This window comes from Anthonomus grandis, chromosome 7 (assembly GCF_022605725.1).
Source record: "Anthonomus grandis grandis chromosome 7, icAntGran1.3, whole genome shotgun sequence".
NCBI lineage: Eukaryota > Metazoa > Arthropoda > Insecta > Coleoptera > Curculionidae > Anthonomus > Anthonomus grandis.
Window position 1 is genome coordinate 31734517 of NC_065552.1, and position 20703 is coordinate 31755219.

Here is a 20703-nt window from a genome sequence, read left to right on the forward strand (position 1 = left end):
CTATGCTTCCATAATGACGGAAAGAGTGCTGAGCCAAGGGATTTCTGAAAAAGGAAGAATAGAGGGAGAGAAACAGTACAGACACATTTTTGTAAAAAATATTTTGGTATCCCACACAGACAGTTGGGAATTAGGAATTTAAATTTTAATTAGGAAAATTTATCACCTTTAGATTTTTTTCATAAGGGCATTTAAAATCAATTGTTTTTAAAACACAACCTAGTAATTTGGAAGATTCAAAAAGAAGAATCACAGCTGCGTGTAGAGAAATCCAGGCAGAAGTTTTTCAAGAAGTCAGAAGTCATTGAGAGCAAACTGTATTTTACTGTTTGGAAAAGAATGAACAATTTTATTACTTTTATATGTTCTATTTCATTACAATAGTTATTACTTCAAAAAATAAACATCTTTACGGTTTTAATTTGTTTCTTATAAAGTATTTACAAAAAGATAAAGTATGTGGTATCTTTGAAAAAAAAAGACCTTTAAAATAAGGTATCACTCTCAGCTTATAGCGGTTAAATTATTCAATAAACTGCTAACAAACATAAAAACCTTGCAGTACAGGTCTTTTAAAAATGCAGTTAAGAAAGAATTATGCTCCAAAGCCAGTTTACAAGAGTTCCTACAACCCTAGAAACCTTCTATTATGTATTGTACAATATTTTTAATGTTTGTTTCAGTGTAGGTCAAGTTATGTTGATTTTAGTTATTAGTTAGCATGGTTTTGGTTAATTTACATATTAAAAATTTTGTTATAATTTACTATAAGCAAAAACAGATATTTAGGCATCTATGTGCCTGTCAATGACTATATGCCTTTTAATAGCTAGTAAGAATTTGTAAATCAATTACTATTGTAACAGAACCAAGTTAAGTAATAAATTTAAACTATTTCATGTTTTATGTATGTTCATAAATAAATAAATAAACAAACACAGATTGCTAAACACATGTTCCTGTGTCATGTCATTACTCCAATCAATATTTGCACATATGTATTTGCATCCCTAATTTTGGTTGTTATTAAATTAGACTGGAAATTAAGGACCATTAAAGCTCACATCAAATCAAAAATCAAAATAAGCTTTATTGTTATGAACTAATATTTGTTGTTAACAAACAACTTGTTCAGAATATTGTCTCTTAAGGGTTATAAGATTGTTTAATGCCTGTCAATGGAGATAGTTTTGTTGTGTGATCTCTCTATAATTAAACAAATTGTGTACCACTGTGGACACATTTGAGATGAGTAAAATTTTTATGTCGCAGAGGCACTAAAATGTTGGTTAAAACTTCAAAATCAAATGCTATACTTTATTGGGATAACTGTGCACATACTTAGGATTTCTCTAACAATCATATTTAAGCAAAAAAGAACTGAATAATGCCAATCCTCTTTCAGGGATCATGGAATATTAGCAAGCACTCTGTATGGATGTACTAACTTTGATACAATTAGTACATCAGAAAACGCAAAAAAAAACCAAATTTCACCCTGAATATAATGAAAATGCCACCGTTTAGACCATGCATATATTTGCATCTCCCACTGAAAAATGTGCATAACATTAATTGACACCCTCTATATAGGTAAGATCTAAGGCATTCAGGATGTACTCTTATCTCGGCAGCTTTTCAAAAGAGTTTTTTTAGCTATTTATAAAATGAGAATATTAAGTTAGACCCAACTCTTTCATTGCTCATAAAAAAGTAAAACATTCAACAAAGTGTATTAAGATTATTCACTTTGGTACCATTAGAAGCAGAAGAATACATTCAGAAGCATTTGAGTTCTTAGCATGAATGTTTTGGAATACTAATCTTTATGATTTTTTTTTTAATAGCAGAGCATTATTTGACAAAACTTAAAGCTTTTTTGTGGTTTGTAAAACTTTAATTATAACCAAGTTTAAATCATTGTGTATATTAGATTATGATCTAATATTTCTGATCATGTAAGTGGAAGGTTGGGAATACTCCACAGCTGCATAAAATAGCAATTTAGGTAGCTGTGCACTGGTTTTTGAGGGAGTTTATGATTATCAAATCCTGAGGCAGCTATAAGAATAATATAGTGTAATTAATTTTTACAGTAATGAGTGTTTTTTCAAAAGGAGATATTTACATTTTCAGATTTTCTTATGCCATGTCATGGATTTATTTGTTTATGCAAAAATGCATACTACTGTGATCATCCTACATCGAAACAAAATAGGATATATTCTTAATAAATTATATTGAAAAAATTGTGTTCTCTTCAAATAGGGAAATTTATAAATTGAAATATAGAGAATAACATTGCTGCTTTTAGTTTTTTTCAAAAGGTGATATTTGCTGTAATAATTGTATAGCTGGAAAATAATAACATATATTATTTTCATTTTGTTTTAATGTTTGATTTGAAATTGAATTTTATTATATACCTGCTTAAACTAATTTTATAATTTTATAAAAAAGTGGACGGTATCAAAAAATTAAAAGAATAATTTTCACTAAAAAGAAGTTTTAGGTAGATGCACGGTTGAATTAAATTGATATGAAACTAATAAATTTGAGAATTCATGGGAAAAACCTACGACAACTTTTCAAAAAAGAAAGATACATCATTTTTCATTGGATAATTTAAACAAATTTAATCAGAATAAACAAAGGGACCTAAATAATCTACTGAACAAACAGTTTGGGGATGAATGGTTTAATTTGGACGAATAGCAATTGGTACAAAATATTATAATAATTTTTAACCCTACTCTTTCATTTTCTAAAGACATTTTATGTAAAGTAGAAAATGCCCAAAAAATTGCTGAAATTATTGTTAAAACCACCAAGTGTTCAAGTGCATGCATTTAAGGGAATTCGTAAACTTTGTGAAAATTATATGCTTCCAATATTGACATTGATTCAATGAGTCTGAGTCAGTTTAAAAAAATAATACTAAATAAACTTTTAAATTAAAAAATGATTTTGACTAATTTTTTTATTGCAAATTTTAATGTAAGTATTTTATTCATTCTTTGCTATGACTAGTCATATAAATTGCTATAAGTTCTTTCCTGTAATTTGCTGTGGTTTCATTGATAAATAGATTTGGTTTTCTTTTTTTTTTATATTTTTTTTTTAACTGAAACAGAACTGAACTAATCAGTGATATATTGGGTATATGTGTAGCTGATTTCTGTGTTATTATCTATGTTAGAATAGCTACATTTACAATGCGTGTACCAAATATTTAATACTTGGATCAAATGATGTCATGAGGACTATTTTTTCGGTGTAAATGGCAGGACACTAAAATTTAATACCCAAATTTGATGCGTCCCAAAAAGAATAGATTAAATTTTTTTTTCAGTGTAAACACTTAGGATCTATGTTGAAGTACCAAAAGGATGAGTTTGACATTTTTGGATGTTAGATTAGGAAGTTTTTATTTTTGTACACATAAATAAAGAAGAGGAAGAGAAAGCCTTAAAAAAAAATTGTTAGTGTATTTTTAAACAACAATAACACTTTTAAAGATTTAGAGGTTATGTCCTATAATTCTTCATCTGAGGCATATAGGATCAAAACCTGCTAAATCCAATTTTAGTCAAAAATATGTTATATACATGATTATATTCGTCATAAAAATATCTATCCACATGAACAGAAATTCAGTAACAAAATCCATCTAATCCACTATAAAATATAGTTTAAAAACTCGGTTCAGTTTCAAATTCCCTTAAATCCAACTTGGTTTATTTTCAAATACCGCCAAATCCAAATTAGCCAATCAGATACTCAGCTAGGTGGTCATGTGGTCACAATAGTATTCCGTTGATATTATTATTTCAAACTCAAACTCTCAAACTCAAAATGTGGAAAAGACCAGAAGGTAATGAGTTTGGTTTACATTTTTAAAGTTAAGAAAAACTAAGGATGGTGTGTTCTTCTTTTAGATATTTTGCTGTAACTCTACCAAAATACCCAAAATGTAAACATTGTACTAAAAGTTATAGATGCAGTGCTTTGACAATCTTAGATATTAAAAAGTTTCATAATGCTTTTTACGAGAACCAAATTAAGGTGGGTCAAGACAACTTTATCATAAAGTTCTCCCAGATCGAGGTACCACGTCGCCGTCGAAAAGGGAACATCCAGTCGACAATTTGCGTGCAAGTATTTCATCCCAAAGAATCAAAATAATAATTTGGTACCAGTTTGCCGTGAAAGTTTTTTAGGTGTACTTTGCCTTTGCCCAGATAGAGTAAAAGGTGTTTTGCATCGACATTTCACAAGTCGTAATATGGCAAAAGAAAGGAGAGGTGGAAATAGAAAAGAAAGATTCTTTCAGCCTAGAAGACATGCAATAATTATCTTTATAAAAAAATTTAAGGCTATTGAGTCTCACTACTGCCGCAGCAAAACAGCATGCAGAGTTTATTTACCCAGCAGCCTAAATATTCGGCGTTTGTGGAAATTATACAAAAGCGAGGCTTCTCTGGAGCTTCAGGTAAAAGAAAGTTATTTCCGATCAATTTTTAATACCCATTTTAACATAGGGTTTGGATCTCCACATACTAATGTATGTTCAAAATGTTTGGAGCTTGGAGAAAAGCTAAAAGAGGAAAAAGATGCGAGTGAGAAAAACAAGATAATGATTGAACTTCGAATTCACAAACTGAGAGCAAAAGCTTTTTTTGCAAAATTGAGAGAAAAAAAAGAAGGGCTGCTAATAATAAGTTTTGATTGTCAAAAGAATTTAACTCTGCCCAAAATTCCAGATCAGAGTGTATACTACAGCAGACAACTGTATATGTATAACTTCACAACAGTCACAGGAGACTCTCATTCTTCACTTACTCCAGATGTTCGGATTTTTGCATGGACTGAGGATAAACATCGCAAAGGAGCAAATGAAATTGCATCTGCTGTTTTTTATACTTTAAACCATAGTAATTTTGATGGTATTGAAAAAGTTCGTCTTGTAGCTGATGGATGCAGAGGACAAAATAAGAACAGCATCATGTTGGCAATGTGTTTTAAATGGTTGAGTACTGCACCTATAAAAGAACTAGAGCTTGTCTTTCCTGTTGTTGGACACACATATATTCCTCCGGACCGGGTTTTTGGTGATATTGAGAAATCCATTAGAAATATTGAACAGATAGCAGAACCTATAAAATACTTGGATATATTTAGACAACATGGAACAGTTGTTGAACTGGGTAAAGATGTGCCAGTTATGGACTGGAAATCTGCTTCACAGGAAGTCTGTCTGACCTTAATCAGAGCAAATCTGTCTGTAAAAAAGGAAAATCTCTAGATTCCTTAAATCCCTTGCCAATAGAAACTGGAGTACCACCAAAAATTAATAAACTACAGGATGTGTCATCGCTATTAATTAAACATTATGGAGCCCAGTGGAAAGATTTTGGTAGTCTAGATTATTATAAGCTAGTGTTAGAAAAATATCGAGGAGGGACTTATTCGCAAGAAAATTATGAAATCGATGTGGACAACCAAAAGGATCGTTCTGGATTTAGTAGTTTAGATTTTTTACTTGAAGTGTGTCTTTTTGTGATCTGAAGATACTTTAAAAAAATATCTTTAAGTAGTCCTATATTTCTTTTTGTTATATCTGTTACATTTTCGTTGGTTTAATTTTCTATTATAACTTTGTTTCGTGACAAACTACACTAAGTCCATTTTATTTACGATCAAAATCCACTAAATCCATTTTCTGAATTTCGGGTAAAAATTCAGGATATTTTCTTTTACTTAAATATAGTCTAATAGTATAGAAGAATCTATAAACAAAACTTTAACCCTAAAGTTGATTATAAAGTTAGTTAAATAGTTTTTGGATTTTTCTGAAAATTTAAGTAAAGTGGATTAAGTGGCGGGTTTTAATCTTATATGCCTCATCTAAACTGATAAACTTCCTTCAACTGATATTTTGATCCTAGAAATAATCCTGCACTAATTTAACTCTCAAAATCATTCCTTGTAAACAGGGCTGTACTAAATAAAAATAGTCTAATCATATGATCCATCGACCTAATAGATCCACACATTGTAAACATAGCTATTGTGTATTCACTCATTTTTGTATTTCCTTTTATTATTTGTTTCAGTACTTTTGATGGCATATTAGGTTAGTTACTGTACTTAGCCTTGGAGCTATTGATACTTGTAACAAATAAACAAATTATTAACTGGAGATCCAAATAGCAGTCCCGAGGTACAACCAAAGCCAGAAATCAAAAATAGGTATGTGCGCTTGCCTCAGGGCTGGGGTTGGTGAAATAAGAATTTGAGCCAACTTTATACTTTTAATTTTGTTGTTATGACCTAAAAAGTTTCTAATTTGTTTAATTTTGATAGCATCTAAGATATTTTTATTAAAGATTTAAAGAACTCTTTGTATTTTTTATTACTCCCCTAAAAATCCGCATTTAAAACAAACATTCATATTAAATAATGATAAACAAAACAAAAGCGGATATTTAGAATTTGTGTAGAAAGAAAAAGGATGGATATATTTGGTATTAATAAAGTGAAGCACATGCTTTTACTCTACCTCCGTCTTTTTTTGTTGCATTAAAGGGAAATTTGTTTATTTCAAAAGACTTAAGCAAAAGCATGTGCGTCTCTCTTAATCATATGAGCCACTGAACTGAACCTGACAAAGACAGATAAATTTTTGTAAATTTATATCATCATAATTAAAAGTTGTAATATTTTTCTAAATATGGAGTTTTAAGAAAATATTAGGGCAGACAGGTGTTTTATGTAATGTGTAGGTCACATTAGGTTAAAACAAATAAATGAAGTAATGAGATTTTTCTGTTAATTTATGATTTAAATTTTAATATACCTAAGTGGTGGGGATCCAGGGTGTGCTGACCCCTCCCAGGAAGAAAAAAGAGTATACCTATATATTCTTTGTAAAAAGTAAAATCTATTGCCTGCAAATATTATTGGTATATTGACAGTTTAGATTTTTTGAAAAAAAAAGATGAGATGTAGATACCCCTTATTGAAAAGACACTCCTCATTACTAGAGCTATTATAGAAAACAAAAAACATCCAAATCTGGTTTTTAAGTGTATAGACCTGATGTATTTTGTTTTTATGTGATTAAATATTAGGAATAGGATCATGCTGTTATGTGGTTTAACACCTGGGTTAATGTTCCCTCCCTTACACCACTACTATAAAGAAATTTTTGAGGTAGTACCTTAAATTAACTGTTCTCATTGTCTATAATCAACTTATCACTATTTCCCGCACTTAACCAAACTCGAACAAAGCCATTTTTTCGTTGTTTGCCTCGAATTTATGTAACATCATTTCATGAAAGGTGAAAAATGCATCTTGACATCCAAGTAGGCTTTGAAAAAAGTCCTTAAATCACGCACTTGTTTATCTCGTTCAATTGTTTTTCCACCTCTCGCAAGGCTAACTGGGACCTAAGGTAAGCTGGATCCACCTGAAACAAACGTTGGTTGTTTCAAACATAACCTCTTGTAAAACTGGTAAATTTTACATTTTAGGCGCCATTCCACGCGAAATAACGACCGTAAAACACTCTAGCACACTTTTTACCGTAAACAAAGTGCCTTCTCACTGAACGCCGCAATCCGAGTTTGTTTATAAACAAAAAATTTGCAAATTCGCAACAACGATAATCATTGTGCCGCCATCTTTTACATTTTACGATGCTCTTTTTTCTTGCCGTCCCTTGTTCTTACGATCGGCAATCAAAGCAGGCTTTGGCTTACCCCCACCCCTCTTGTGGCATTAATATGGACCCGATGTCCGCTTCCCCTATATTTTTAATTGACCAATATTTTTATGTTTTGAAGATTATTTATTGTATTTATGTTAGATTTATTGATGCGATAATTCGGATTTTATAAGTCCCTCGTGATTAATGGTGAATTTTCGACGCCCACCATTATTGAAACAAACAAATTTAGTTTGTCTCGAGGTATAGACGTTTTGCGACGTTGCCGTCATTAACTTTTTTTATGTACGTTTTTATTTTGTAGGTCTTTTCATGTTTATTATACAGGGTGTCCCGAAAGTAATGGGACATAGAACAACAATAAATTCCTTAAGTCAAAATAATGTGATTGAGGTCAACTTGCCTTATCTTAACTTTAATAGTCACTGAAATACAGGGTGTCAAAGTATTATTTGATTTATCGTTTGTTTCTCATAGGTCCTGAACCAATTGACATATACTGACAAGAAATGTAAAACATACGAGTCTTTTGAAAAGAAAAATAAAATTTCGTGCTCGTTTTGTTAAAGTCGAAACTATACCCATTTATAATGACGTCATTTTTGTTTATCCTTGTTTAGCATATTCCAAACAGCGGCGACAGCAAACTTTTGAAAAAAATTGGTGTCTGATGATTATTCATCTCTTATATACTAGGTTATGTGAAATATCCGTCACTGTCAATCAAAAATATTGGTTTGTCAACTTGTCCTTGAAAGTTATTTCGAAAAGTGTTAGATAATGCCTAAAAAAAGATATAATAGGTATAATGAACAATCGCAGCCAGTGTTGCCAACTTTGTTACAAGACATTCCACCAGAAACTATATTAAATCTCACTAGAAATCCACTAAATGAAAAAATTAAATTCCACTAGAATTCAGCTGAAAAATAATCAAACTAGAATTCCACTATATATATATATTTTTTTTGAGAAAAATATCATTTAATTATTAGGATAATATGATTTATCATCTTTTCTGCGATTTTTAAAAATCTATATTATTTATAGAATTATATTATTTACAAACAAACAAAATGACAGCTGACAGCGACAGCTGACAAATTACTAGGGTTGAGCAAAATTTCACTACCTCTGAATCATTCACTGTGAATAAAAAATCACATTCACGACTTGATGACAACTTACAAATAAACTGTGAAATGTGAATAAGAAAGGCGCGTTCACATAAAGACAAACGAATGCGCGTTGAAATAAACCGAAAGAAGTAATTCATTCATCAGCGATTGGCCGTCGTTAAACAGACTATCTGACTCCCATCGTCTATCCGTCTCTCTCGTTTGTGGGGAAAAACGAGAGAACAATCATTTCTTATAAATTATTTTTATGGTACATGTATTATATTTTATATTGTCATGCTTATTTAGTTTTTTTTACTGGATTTTTATTATGATAGAATATCTTAATTTATCTATTTCTGAGGAAGGTCGAATATTAAAGATGTTTGTTTTTATCATTATTTTAAACTTTTAAAGACAATTATTTCTTATTAGGACATCGTGATATTAGCTTTAAAAATGTCTATGAAAATATATATTTTTCCAAATGTGAATAATGAATAATTGTTGTCATTGTTAATGATATTGTCTCCAATTTTTATTTACTTTTAGCCCCCTTAATATTTGTATCTGGTATAGGAACTATCCTTAACACAATAAACACAGAATAGTAATACTTTTCTTATTATTAGGCGAATTCACTGCCATGATATTAAACTACACGATAAGCAAACTCGCCAGCCGGCGCTCAATCGTGAATTCACGTTCACAGGTTATTTTCACAGTAAATAGAAAATCGCGTTAACAGTTATACCTGTGAATTTAAATTCACGACTTGGCTCAAGCCTACAAATTACGAAGTTTCTTCAACCAAACACGTCCAAGGGGACACGATTGGTTATGTTATAAAGGGACTGTTCAGGTTCAACCAAGGGCTTAACCGCGGTTAAAACCGATAGATCGCTTGGAATTGGTTAATATAACACGCGTTGACGTTGACATTAGTAATTGATCTAGGCTGCGTTCATCGGAACAAAGCGATGCAGAAAAACTTTGAAAATAACAAAAGTACCATCATTTTGCAAAATATCTTATTTTCACTAAAAATTCCGCTAAAAAATTTCATTTCCACTAAAATTTCCTTCATGGTGGATTTTGATAACGCCGTTCCACTAAATGACTATCAAAACCACTAGATCTAGTGGAAAATCTACTGTGTTGGCAACACTGATCGCATCTGATGATTTTAAATATATTAACTTTTTGTCAACTGGAAAAGGAACAAGTCCGAAACGGAATTGCACTTCAAATTGAGAATGTGATAGAGCGAGCCGCAGATGCAACAAAATTGAGCACAACAACGATCGCAAATATAAAGAAGAATAGGATAAAATCAGATCAGGATTACGCAGCCCGTATATCTTCCAAGCAAAAGACAGCAAAAACCAAAATTACAACATATTTGAAACATAGAATTCGGGATACAATTTATTCTATGTACGCCAGAAAAGAATATGTAATATTGGCAACAATAAGAGAAAAGTTCAGGGAAGAAATTGAATATTTTGAGTTTTCCATTGCCTCCTTAAGAAGATGGATCAATAGTATAGGCTTCAAGTGGAAAAAATCAAATAACAGAAAATATTTGATGGACTTGCCAAATATTGTTCATAAAAGAATCAATTTTTTAAGGGAGTATATCAAAAATAGAAATGTAGGTCCGAAAGGTTTTACTCCAGTTTTCATTGACGAGACGTGGATTTTTAGCAAGGGATCATTTCGTAGTAGCTGGCAAGATGACACCAAGCACACGGATTCAAGGAAAAACAGTGAAGATTAAAATTATCTGGTTACCTTTTTAGATTTTTTTTTTTTGAATAAAAACTATTGCCCTTGTAAGGGCCCTCTAACTTCATAATTTCATCTGTTCCATAGTTTCATATTATAATTTCTCTCTAAGACAATATGAGGAAATTTAACTCGAAAACATCTTGTCGAACTTGCATTGTCTTATTTATTTAATGTAACACGGCGTTTCGGTTGGTAAGTATCTCCAACCGTTATCAAGTGTAAACTGAGAGTTTAAATAAATCGTCTGCAGTCCGCCCAGATGAAACATCATGAAACCCCATAAACCGTTCTACTACCTTGCCGTCTTTGACATACCTAAAAGCAATAGAAAGTTGGGAATTACAAGTAATATCCGTAGTCTCGTCTATTTCCCATGCAAAAAAGGGACTGCTTGAATTTCTTGAAAAATATGCTCATCGACGACATGTGACAAACTTTCAATGATTTCATTTTGAATCGTTTTTGATGTGCCCGAAAAAACATTACCTTTTAAAAATTCGTCAAATTTTGAATCGTATTTACCCCACAACGTTAAAAGTTCTTTATAGTTGCCACGATTAATCGACTCTTCGGTCTCATCATGTCCGCGAAAAGCTAGTTCTTGTGAAGCTAAATAAAGAGTAATGTCAACAAGCCGCTTTAAATTTGACCGGCTTTCACGTACTTGATTGTTAACAAAAATAATGGCTTCTTTTTGAGCATTATCTAAAGCAAAAGCAATATTTTGTTTTCCAAAAAGCCTTAATTTACAAGACGAAGAAATGTGCTCCTTTGATTTTAAATGTCTTTCAATGGACCGAGGCAAATTTTTTAAATCAGAAATTCCAGTTTTCGACCACGTAGAATATTCAGTTTGGACAGAAAATAACAGACAAGCTCAGCAAAAAACTGAGAGTTTACACTTGATAACGGTTGGAGATACTTACCAACCGAAACGTCGTGTTACATTAAATAAATAAGACAATGCAAGTTCGACAAGATGTTTTCACTGTACCATTGTCTACCACCTTCAAAAACAGAAATTTAACTCCATACACTACTCGTATGTGCATGGAACATTACTTATTAATTATATTAAATTTATGTTCTGGAAGAATGAGTTCTAAAAGAAGAGAATTGAATTATCTTTTATTTTTAAGGTCATCGTTATATCGCGTGGTCCACGCCGGAACCAAAGATGGCTTCATCAAGGGTGCAAATTTAATATTCAAGAGTGGATTAAAGACGGGAGATTATCATGACAATATGAACAGGAAAAACTTCGAAAACTGGTTTAATACTCAGCTGGTTCCAGATCTTCACCCAAAGTCATTTATAATCATGGACAATGCAAGTTACCATTCTGGTTTATTAGAAGAAATCCCGAGAAAATCTTGGACAAAGCAGAGACTGACCGAATGGTTGCAGAAAAAGAATATTGGCTTTCCAGAAAAAGCCATGAAAGATAAAATATGGAGTATTGCACGCAGAAACTGCCCTAGTGAAAAAAAGTACTTCCTTGATGAATATGTTAGGAAACCTTTAGGACACAAAATTTTGCGACTGCCACTATATCATTGCCAGTTTAATGCAATTGAAATGGCATGGTCGGAATGTAAACGAAAATATGATCAATATATTTCCAATTTTAAGGGGTCACCTTCAGAAGTTCTGATTACATGGGAAAGGGTAATAAACGAAATTTCTATAGATCATTGGCAAAAATATGTTTTTTATACAGAAAAGGTAATTGAAAAGGCTTGGGAGGCAATACAAGTGTGTGATGTCTATGACATTCTGACTTGTGATTACAACTGACGAAGACGACGATGACGAAGACAATATCTCTGATTTCAGTTCTGACTCTGACAATACTGACGAGATTGATTAGGCTTTTTTTGTTCTAGCAAATTTTATTTTATGATCGTCGTTTAAGTATTCAATCATATCGTTGCAATTTCATTAACTTGGTAATGGAATGTACCATTACCAAGTTAAATTATTAACTTGGTCATGGCGTGTTTCTTTTGAGTTTGTATGTTTTATTTTTTGGAATGGTATTTTCATTTTAATGTGTTAACATATTCTTTCAAGCAGCATTTTTTTTCATGAACAAGTAAATTAAATTGTCAGTAGTTAAATTTTTCCCAGTGAGTTAAAATAATTTTATACCATTATTCACAATTTTTGTAAGCTCGGTTTTGTTATGTCTACTGCTCGTGCCGAATTCTACTTTTCAAATATGTTGTAGATTTGGTTTTTGCGGTCTTTTGCTTGGAAAATATATGAGCAGCGTAATCCTGATCTGATTTTATCCCATTCTTATTTATATTTGCGATCGTTGTTGTGCTCAATTTTATTGCATCTGCGGCTCGCTCTATCACATTCTCAATTTGAAGTGCAATTCCGCTTCGAACTTGTTGTTTATGTCCCATTATTTATGATTAATTATAATAATATTTGTTAATTGTTAAGTTTGTTAATAATACAATAAATACTGCAAGATTTTTTAAATTTTTTGGGAATGAAAGTATATACACGAATATAAAAATATAATAATATGCTGCTAAAATAAATCATTTGTTAATTTCTGAACGTATAAAAATACATAGCAGACTATTAATTTCTGAAGGCGATGGTAAAGTTTGTAACCTAATATTGACTGGCAAAAATATCTACGCCATACGTTTTTTCTCACCTGGATGACGTAACTACAAATGGGTATAATTTCGACTTTACCTGGATTGCCAATCCATTGAAAAATAAATGACCACTACTAGGTGGCCGCCATTTTGCGTGATTGTGTCCTTTCGATGTTGGTCACTCTGATAAATTTCAGTGGTGCCAATAGTAGGGAAACAAAACAATCAAAGTTTTTGGGAGGTTATGTTTACTAAAACCAAATAGAAACTTATATCTAGTTAAGAATTTAAGAATTTAAGAAGAAGCTATTAATTCTGATATTTTTCTTGTACTTGTTTAAAAATCTTGTGAAAATTTAGAAAGTTTTAATTAGTAAATTTAGGTCACAGAGATCCATGGAAAAATTAAATTTAAAATATGTGTTTTATTGTTCCCCTAAACTTGTATTTTACAAATCCTAATACCATAAAAATGATACTCTTCATTTAAATTTTTGAAATTAAAAATAAAGGTTATTGAAATCCTATCATTTGGTTTTTATTATTTCAACAATTTTAATTTAGAATATGGTTTAAAAACAATATCAATGAAAATGATCACATGGGGAATGAACGACATAAAATGATGTAACTAACAAATATGTACTTTATGGTTTAGATACATTAAAATATAAAATAAGTTTTATTATTTAAATAAAATTATAAAAAGGGAAATTAGTAATTTAAGAGAGAAAGAAACAGAAGCTCTACATGTAAATGTTTTAAATAACTCAACTGGAATGGACAGGAAAGAGGTATAGATGTTTCAAAATTTCTCATTTTAAAATTAAGGTACCTTCGTGAATTTTTAAACTATGTACCTTTGCTATAGTTTGTTCTATTAGAATATCGGGCGTCTTAAATATTTTCTTTATTTGTGGAAATGTATGACATTCTTTAAAGCCTACATTTCTGCTCGGAGTAGTCTTATGATTATTCCTTCGTTTGTCACCATTTAATAAAGAAGTGTGGCGCCTTTGACTCGATGTGATTCCGTTAAAAGGTTTTAATCCGGGTCAGTGCTTTTATTATTTTTATTATTAAGGTAAGGTTACAACTGTCCTGTTCTTGGCTAGCAATTTATGATGCAAATTATGATCTATTTTATTATTAAAAGGTGTTAAAACTAAGCCCGTAACTGAGGTTAATAAACTGAGATTTCCCGACATTAGTGGTTTCTTTGACCTACGAACTACCGGGACTAAAAATCCCATTACAACTTGGCTGCCCAACTGGGACAAAGAATCCACGTCTATGGGTAATCCACGACCTCCAGTAGTTCATTCACCGAGGAACTTAAGATCTCGAAGACCATCAAACATGGATGGATCTAGGAGCTTTTTAATCGACGAGAGGAATACGACAGGACCATTACCGACAGTCGCTTCGGGGGCGAGTCCAGAAGATAACGCATCTACGAGCAGGCCAAATAAACACCTCTACGAGAGCGAGTGCGGAAACGGGCGCAATCCATAGAAATAATGGACAAACAGCCGCAGCAAGAGGGTTGCCGCCATACCCGGAAGCGTATTGGCATTCTCTACTACGATAGGACACAGGCCTAAAAATTACAGCGTCGAAACTCAGTAGAAGATGCCAGACTTAGTTGCCCGAAAACGTTGGCCATTCTCTAATGCGATTGATATCTTATTGCCAGATATCTTAAATGACATAAAAAGATATCCAGAAGCCAGATATCTTAAATGTCTTTACCGGCGTTTGGTGCGTTTGTTGCATTTGGCGACAACGCTGTGATTTTATTTACACGCTAGACAGGAATTAACGTGTTAGTATTTATTTATCGCTTATAAAGTGTAGAGTAGAGGGTATATAGTTATTTGTAAATTATGGAGGAAAGTGTTCGAAAATTGCAAAGTCAGTTTTGCAATAATACCAAAAACAAATTAATTCAATTTACTTTGAACAAAGAATTTAATTTTATTTGTGAGTTCCGTACTGGAGTAGGATTCTCAACTTCTCGATAGGTGACGACTCGGAAGGTCACGACTACTCGAAGCAGATTTCGATACCTAGGGAATAGGTGATTCTCAACACGTCTCGAGTCGTAGTCATGCACAATTGCTGCAAGAAATGTTATGGAGAGAGCTATTGGAGTTTTAAAAACAAGATTTAGGTGTTTATTGAGGGAGCGAGTCGCAAGATACTCACCAAACTTTGTTGGTGAGCTTTTAAATACTTGTGTAACACTATTTCATTACTTATGAGTGAAGAAAGTGTTCACAGGGACAGTGACAGTGACTCGTGTCCTTTCGATGTTGGTCACTCTGACAAATTTCAGGTGTGCCAATTGTAGGGAAATAAAACATTTGAAGTTTTTGGGAGGTTATGTTTAAAAAAACCAAAAAAAGTTACATTTAGTCTATATATTTGTGTTCTGTGCATTTAGTTAAGAATAGATGCGATCAGATAGTTGCGTTATTAGATCTGAGTATTTTTCTTGTTCTTCTTTAAGAATTTCATTAAAATTTATGAAAGAAAGTAATCCTTTCCTAAAATAAGACAAGGTTTTAGTTTTAATTAATGGCACTTCTGATAAATTTGAAATTCTGATATATTAAATAAGGAAAAAGCTATATCGCCTGATGCAGACCATATACCCAAGCGTGTCGTTTATAAATCGCTAAAAACTAGGCAATCCGCTATACTCACAATTGACAATTTTATTTAGAGCCAGTCATATTAAGTGATTTTGGAATCCCAATGATGGTTTAAAAACAATGTAAAGAAAATAAATAAATTTAGATAGTGACAAGTCACACGTCAAACGTCAAACTTCATTACTGTTATTTAATATATTTTTTGTTGGCAACACTGAAAATGTTTAGAGTGACCAATATCAAAAGGACACAACCACTATAAAAATGGCAGCCATCAGGCAGTGGTCATTTTTGGATATGGAGGCCATATGCATTAGCAGTTCAGGTATATTTATTAAGTTCGTGTGCCTTTAATTAATATATCTTTTGTTGGAAAAAATACTGAAAATATCAGAGTGACCAACCACAACCACTATAAAAATGACGGCCACCAGGCATATATTTCTGGTCGGTTATTTGTCATCGGTTATATTTCAGGCGGTTATTTTTTATCATGGTGGCCATTTGCATTAGCAGTCCAGGTATATTTGTAAGTTCGTGCTGCTGTGAAAACAATCGTTGTGAGAATAACGAATGAATATATAATATTCAAATAATTTTAATAAGTTTGGCAACGCTACGAAATGCGAATAACAGCGATGACAATATGAAAAAATGTTTGGTGTAGGTATCTGATATGCCAAGCAAAGTCTATATTTTTTAAATATATAAGACTATACCTAATATAGCATTGTCTTAAAAAATTAAAATCAAATTAAATCATTAACGAAAAATCACTCATAAACAGCGTTAAAATTTACAGTTGACATGGCACATTAAAACTTAATTGGCTATCGCATTACAATAACAAAATACCTATTACGAAATAAATGTAATAAAAACGGAAGTAACATCGGCAACGTCGAGCACACCGTATAGATACCCGATTCCCCTCGCCGGCAACCCGTTTCGCTAGATAAACCGTCGACGGTGGTGGGGAGGGAAAAGATACGATTTAGAATACAAAAGTGGTGGGGATGAAAACTAGGCCAAAAATTGAAAATCTTTCTGTTTACCAGTCCGTTTGCCACCAAATCCATTCCTAATCCCATTTAAAATAACAACACAATTAATTAATTAAGCGACAAAGAGTGATTGACGAGAGGCGATTTAGAAAAAAAATCGATATATAAGTAAGGTTACGAGGTGAAAGAGACGTAAATGTGACGAAATTCGGACACGACAGCCCGTCCGGCAAGCCGAATTGAAAAAAATCGGCATTTTTAAGTGTTATTTTCAGCATAAATAGTGTTGGGAATCCGTGTACGGCAGTGTTCGTGGGTAAAACGATAAAATTCTACGTACCTTTTACAATTTTCACTTGACGGGTTGCGTCGGGGCACACGAACTGGGCAAAAGCAGGGAACGGCGCGTTCTCATTGGTCGCCGCGGAGCGTCATATGATACACAAAAAAATAACATTTGCTTTGAGGTTAAACGGTGGCGGCCGGGCGAATTTCGTCCTTAAGGTCGTCCTTTTTAAGGCGAAACGTATTCTTTACGGGAAATTATGTTTGAAGAATGACTTAATTTCGATTTCAATGCTATATTTTTTTTCAAGCTATAGGAAGAAGGTAGTAGGCGGTAACCAATGGTATTTTAGGGGTTTTACTGTATACAGTTTCAATTTTCATTTTAGTTATTATTATTAATAGCGAGTCGAGTTACGGTAGATACGAGGGGCATTGCGGAAGTTTGTACCTACTATCCCAGTTCGTCCCGTCTGACCGTTAATTAGGTTTGTTTTACTAGAGGAGTTAATTTTAAACTAATATTTACATTAGCTACGTTTACAACGCGCGTACCAAATATTTAATACTTAGATCAAATATGACGTCGTGAGGACTATTTTTTCGGTGTAAGTAACTACGTTTACAACGCGCGGATCTATTAGGTCCATGGATCAAATGATTGAATATTTTTATTTAGTACAGCCCTGTTTACAAGGATTGATTTTGAGGTTTAAATTAGTCCAGGATTATCTCGGGAGGAGATCTCTGTCGAGGATCAAAATGTCAGTTGAAGTGAGTTTAGACGACGAATTAGGTATAGGACATAACCTCTAAATCTTTAAAACTCTTATTGTTTAAAGATAATAAAAATAAACTAATAATTTATTTTTCAAAGCCTAAGCTTTTCCTCTGTACTTTCTTCTCTATTTTTGTGTACAAAAATAAATAATAAAATGTCAAACTGATCATTTTAGTACCGTAAACCGGGGTTACTATGAGCCACTTTTCAACTTCAAATGAGTGTAACTTTTGCCAGTGACGTCTAATTACCACGGTAAATATTGGAAAACCTTGAAGGCTATGTCTACTTTCAACTTCTATTAGTCAAATATGATATATATATTCGCATCTATGAAAAAAAAAATAAAAACATGGTGGCCATATTCACCCCGCATTTTGGGGTGTCTATGGCCTCACGCTTAAAAACACGGATAGGCTTGTTTGAAGGCGTAAAATGAGTGACTATGGCCACAAAAAGTGTAAAAAAAATGTTTTTAGTGTTTTTTATTTTACTTTAAATAAAAATACTCGTATTTTTATAGCTTTTTATTGAAAAAACAGAAACAAAACTAATAAACCTTTTGATTATTCATAAAAACAAGGTAAGAACCTACAAATAACCACTGTATGTACCTATTTAAAGAAATAACTAAAAAATAACATTCTAAAACTAAATATTTGGTAACAAAAAGGAACTTAAAAATATAATACTCTAGGTAATAAATAGGTAGGTAGGTAAACAAATAGGAACTAAAAATTATTTGAAGAAAACAAAATTTTTGTACTTCATCATTTCGGGAACCACAAAAATTGCCCTTGAAGTGGTAGAAACGGGTTCTTTAATTTTCTCCATTATTTCTATGTTGGGGTACCATAGAACGTCTTCGTTTTCGGCCACTTCCAACCTTTTGGCCCGGACTCAATCATCGTGGAAATTTGTGCTTCATTTTTATTGGTGGAAATCATTTTTTCCTGGATAATATTTTTGATCATATTTTACTATGACAAATTCCCCACATTATTACACATACATTTTATTGGATGAATTTTCAACCGGTAGCTGTTCCACTTCAACTGCCTCATCATCACTACTTAGATGTGCCCAATTTTCCCCTTCTGCTTCAGATAAAGAAGTGTAGCCTCCAGAAGAAACATCACTTTCTTCATTAAAATTCGTAGACCTTTTTGTGGTTTTTTTTGCCTCTTCGCAGATTTCACACCTTTCAACTTTTCTGCCCCTTCCCTACTGGTTCCTGGCATTTCTTCTAGCTCGGCAATATTGTTATTTTCGAAAACATCACTTATATCATCTTCCTCGTCATCCTCCAAAAGTGTTGGATCCTCAAAAGGTGTTGGATCCTCAAAAGGTGTGGGATCCTCCAAAGGTGTTGGGACGTTCAGAAGGCTTTTACCAGGAGTTATATTAATCTTCGTTCTCTTTGATTTGGGTTTAGCAGATCCTTTGCCAAATCTTTATTTTTCCAATAAATCTAAAACAGAGTCGCTTATCAAAGATTGGTTCTTAAGTGCGTCCACATCTTTTTTTGGGAGTCTATCTATAACTTGCTGTCTATTACATGGATAAATTCCGCATTTTCGAAAGCCAGAGATTAAAGACTCTTTGCCAGTTTCCTTTAGATTGGCCATTAACTGTTTTAGGAGGCTTGGAAAATGGGATTTGTTAGCAACGCATCCATATTTATATTTATATTCCTCCAAAATTTTTCACCACGCTAACTTCATTGGTCGAAAATATGCCACGTCTAACGGCTGAGTTAAGTGAGTTGTATTGGGAGGAAGGCAAACAAATCTAACATTATTTTCTTCACATAATTCCAACACATGGGAATTTATGTGGGATGATAAGTTGTCACCTATAACAACTTTAGGGCCCTCTTCTTTTTTTAAAACTGGAAGTACGAGGGTTGTGTTTTAAGTTTTGCATATGCAGCTGGAATAAAACAAAAAATAACTTTTAACGACTTTATTGTTTTTCAAAGTATTCTCCACGAAATTTAATGCACTTTTGCATGCGCTCAAACCAGTTGTCAAAGCTGTTATTCCACTCGTTTGTGGGTACTGTCAAAATTGCATTTTTAAAGGCGTTAACTGCTTCCTCTGGCGTCTGAAACCTCTGACCACGCAGTTCATTCTTGATTTTTGGAAAAGTATAGAAATCGTTGGGACTTAGGTCGGGACTGTACGGAGGATGATCCAATAATTCGACGTTTTGATAAGTTGAAAATTCAATAGTTTTCCGGGCTCTGTGCGAACTTGCATTGTCTTGGTGGAGGATGATTCGTCGTTGTGGGTTCGCTTTTCGAAGCTCAGCGATGACTTTCGGCAAACAAATGGTAATGTACCAATCGGCAGTAACAGTTCGTTGATTCTCCAGAGGAATTGTTGCAACATGACCTGCTTTTGAGACAAATGTTGCAACCATCTTTTTGGATACACTTCGAGAACGAATGACTTTTGTTGGCTTTTCTTTATCTTGAAATACCCATACAGACGACTGACGTTTATTTTCAGGTTTATATGAGTAAATCCATGATTCATCACCACTGACAATGCTGTACACATTTTTAGAGTTTCCTGCCTCAAAGCGGTCTAGAGTTGTTTGAGACCACATCACCCTAGCTTCTTTCTGTTCTTCAGTTAACAGATGCGGTATCCAGCGAGAAACTAATTTTCTTACCCGTAATTCTTCATGCAAAATTTTTTGAATTGCGG

At 32.7% G+C, this 20703-nt stretch overlaps 1 protein-coding gene and 1 long non-coding RNA gene across 4 annotated transcripts in view; one reads left to right on the forward strand and one right to left on the reverse strand.

Moving 5' to 3' along the window:
• Positions 1-17373, reverse strand: part of LOC126738943 (polyhomeotic-proximal chromatin protein-like) — an 85987-nt gene extending 68614 nt beyond the window's left edge. Inside the window, exons 1-2 of one of the 3 annotated variants that reach the window (XM_050444438.1) lie at positions 17264-17373; positions 7223-7474 (exon numbers count right to left, since the gene is read on the reverse strand). The gene's annotated coding sequence lies outside the window, so the exon portion shown is untranslated. Of the gene's footprint in view, positions 1-7222; positions 7475-7531; positions 7893-17263 lie in introns of those variants that run through there. The other 2 variants (XM_050444437.1, XM_050444439.1) reach the window with 2 other exon arrangements.
• On the forward strand, positions 16590-20496 carry LOC126738947 (uncharacterized). Its single transcript, XR_007661496.1, has 3 exons — positions 16590-17532; positions 17598-17816; positions 17888-20496. It is a non-coding gene; the product is annotated as an uncharacterized LOC126738947 (long non-coding RNA).
• Positions 20497-20703: the final 207 nt, after the last annotated feature.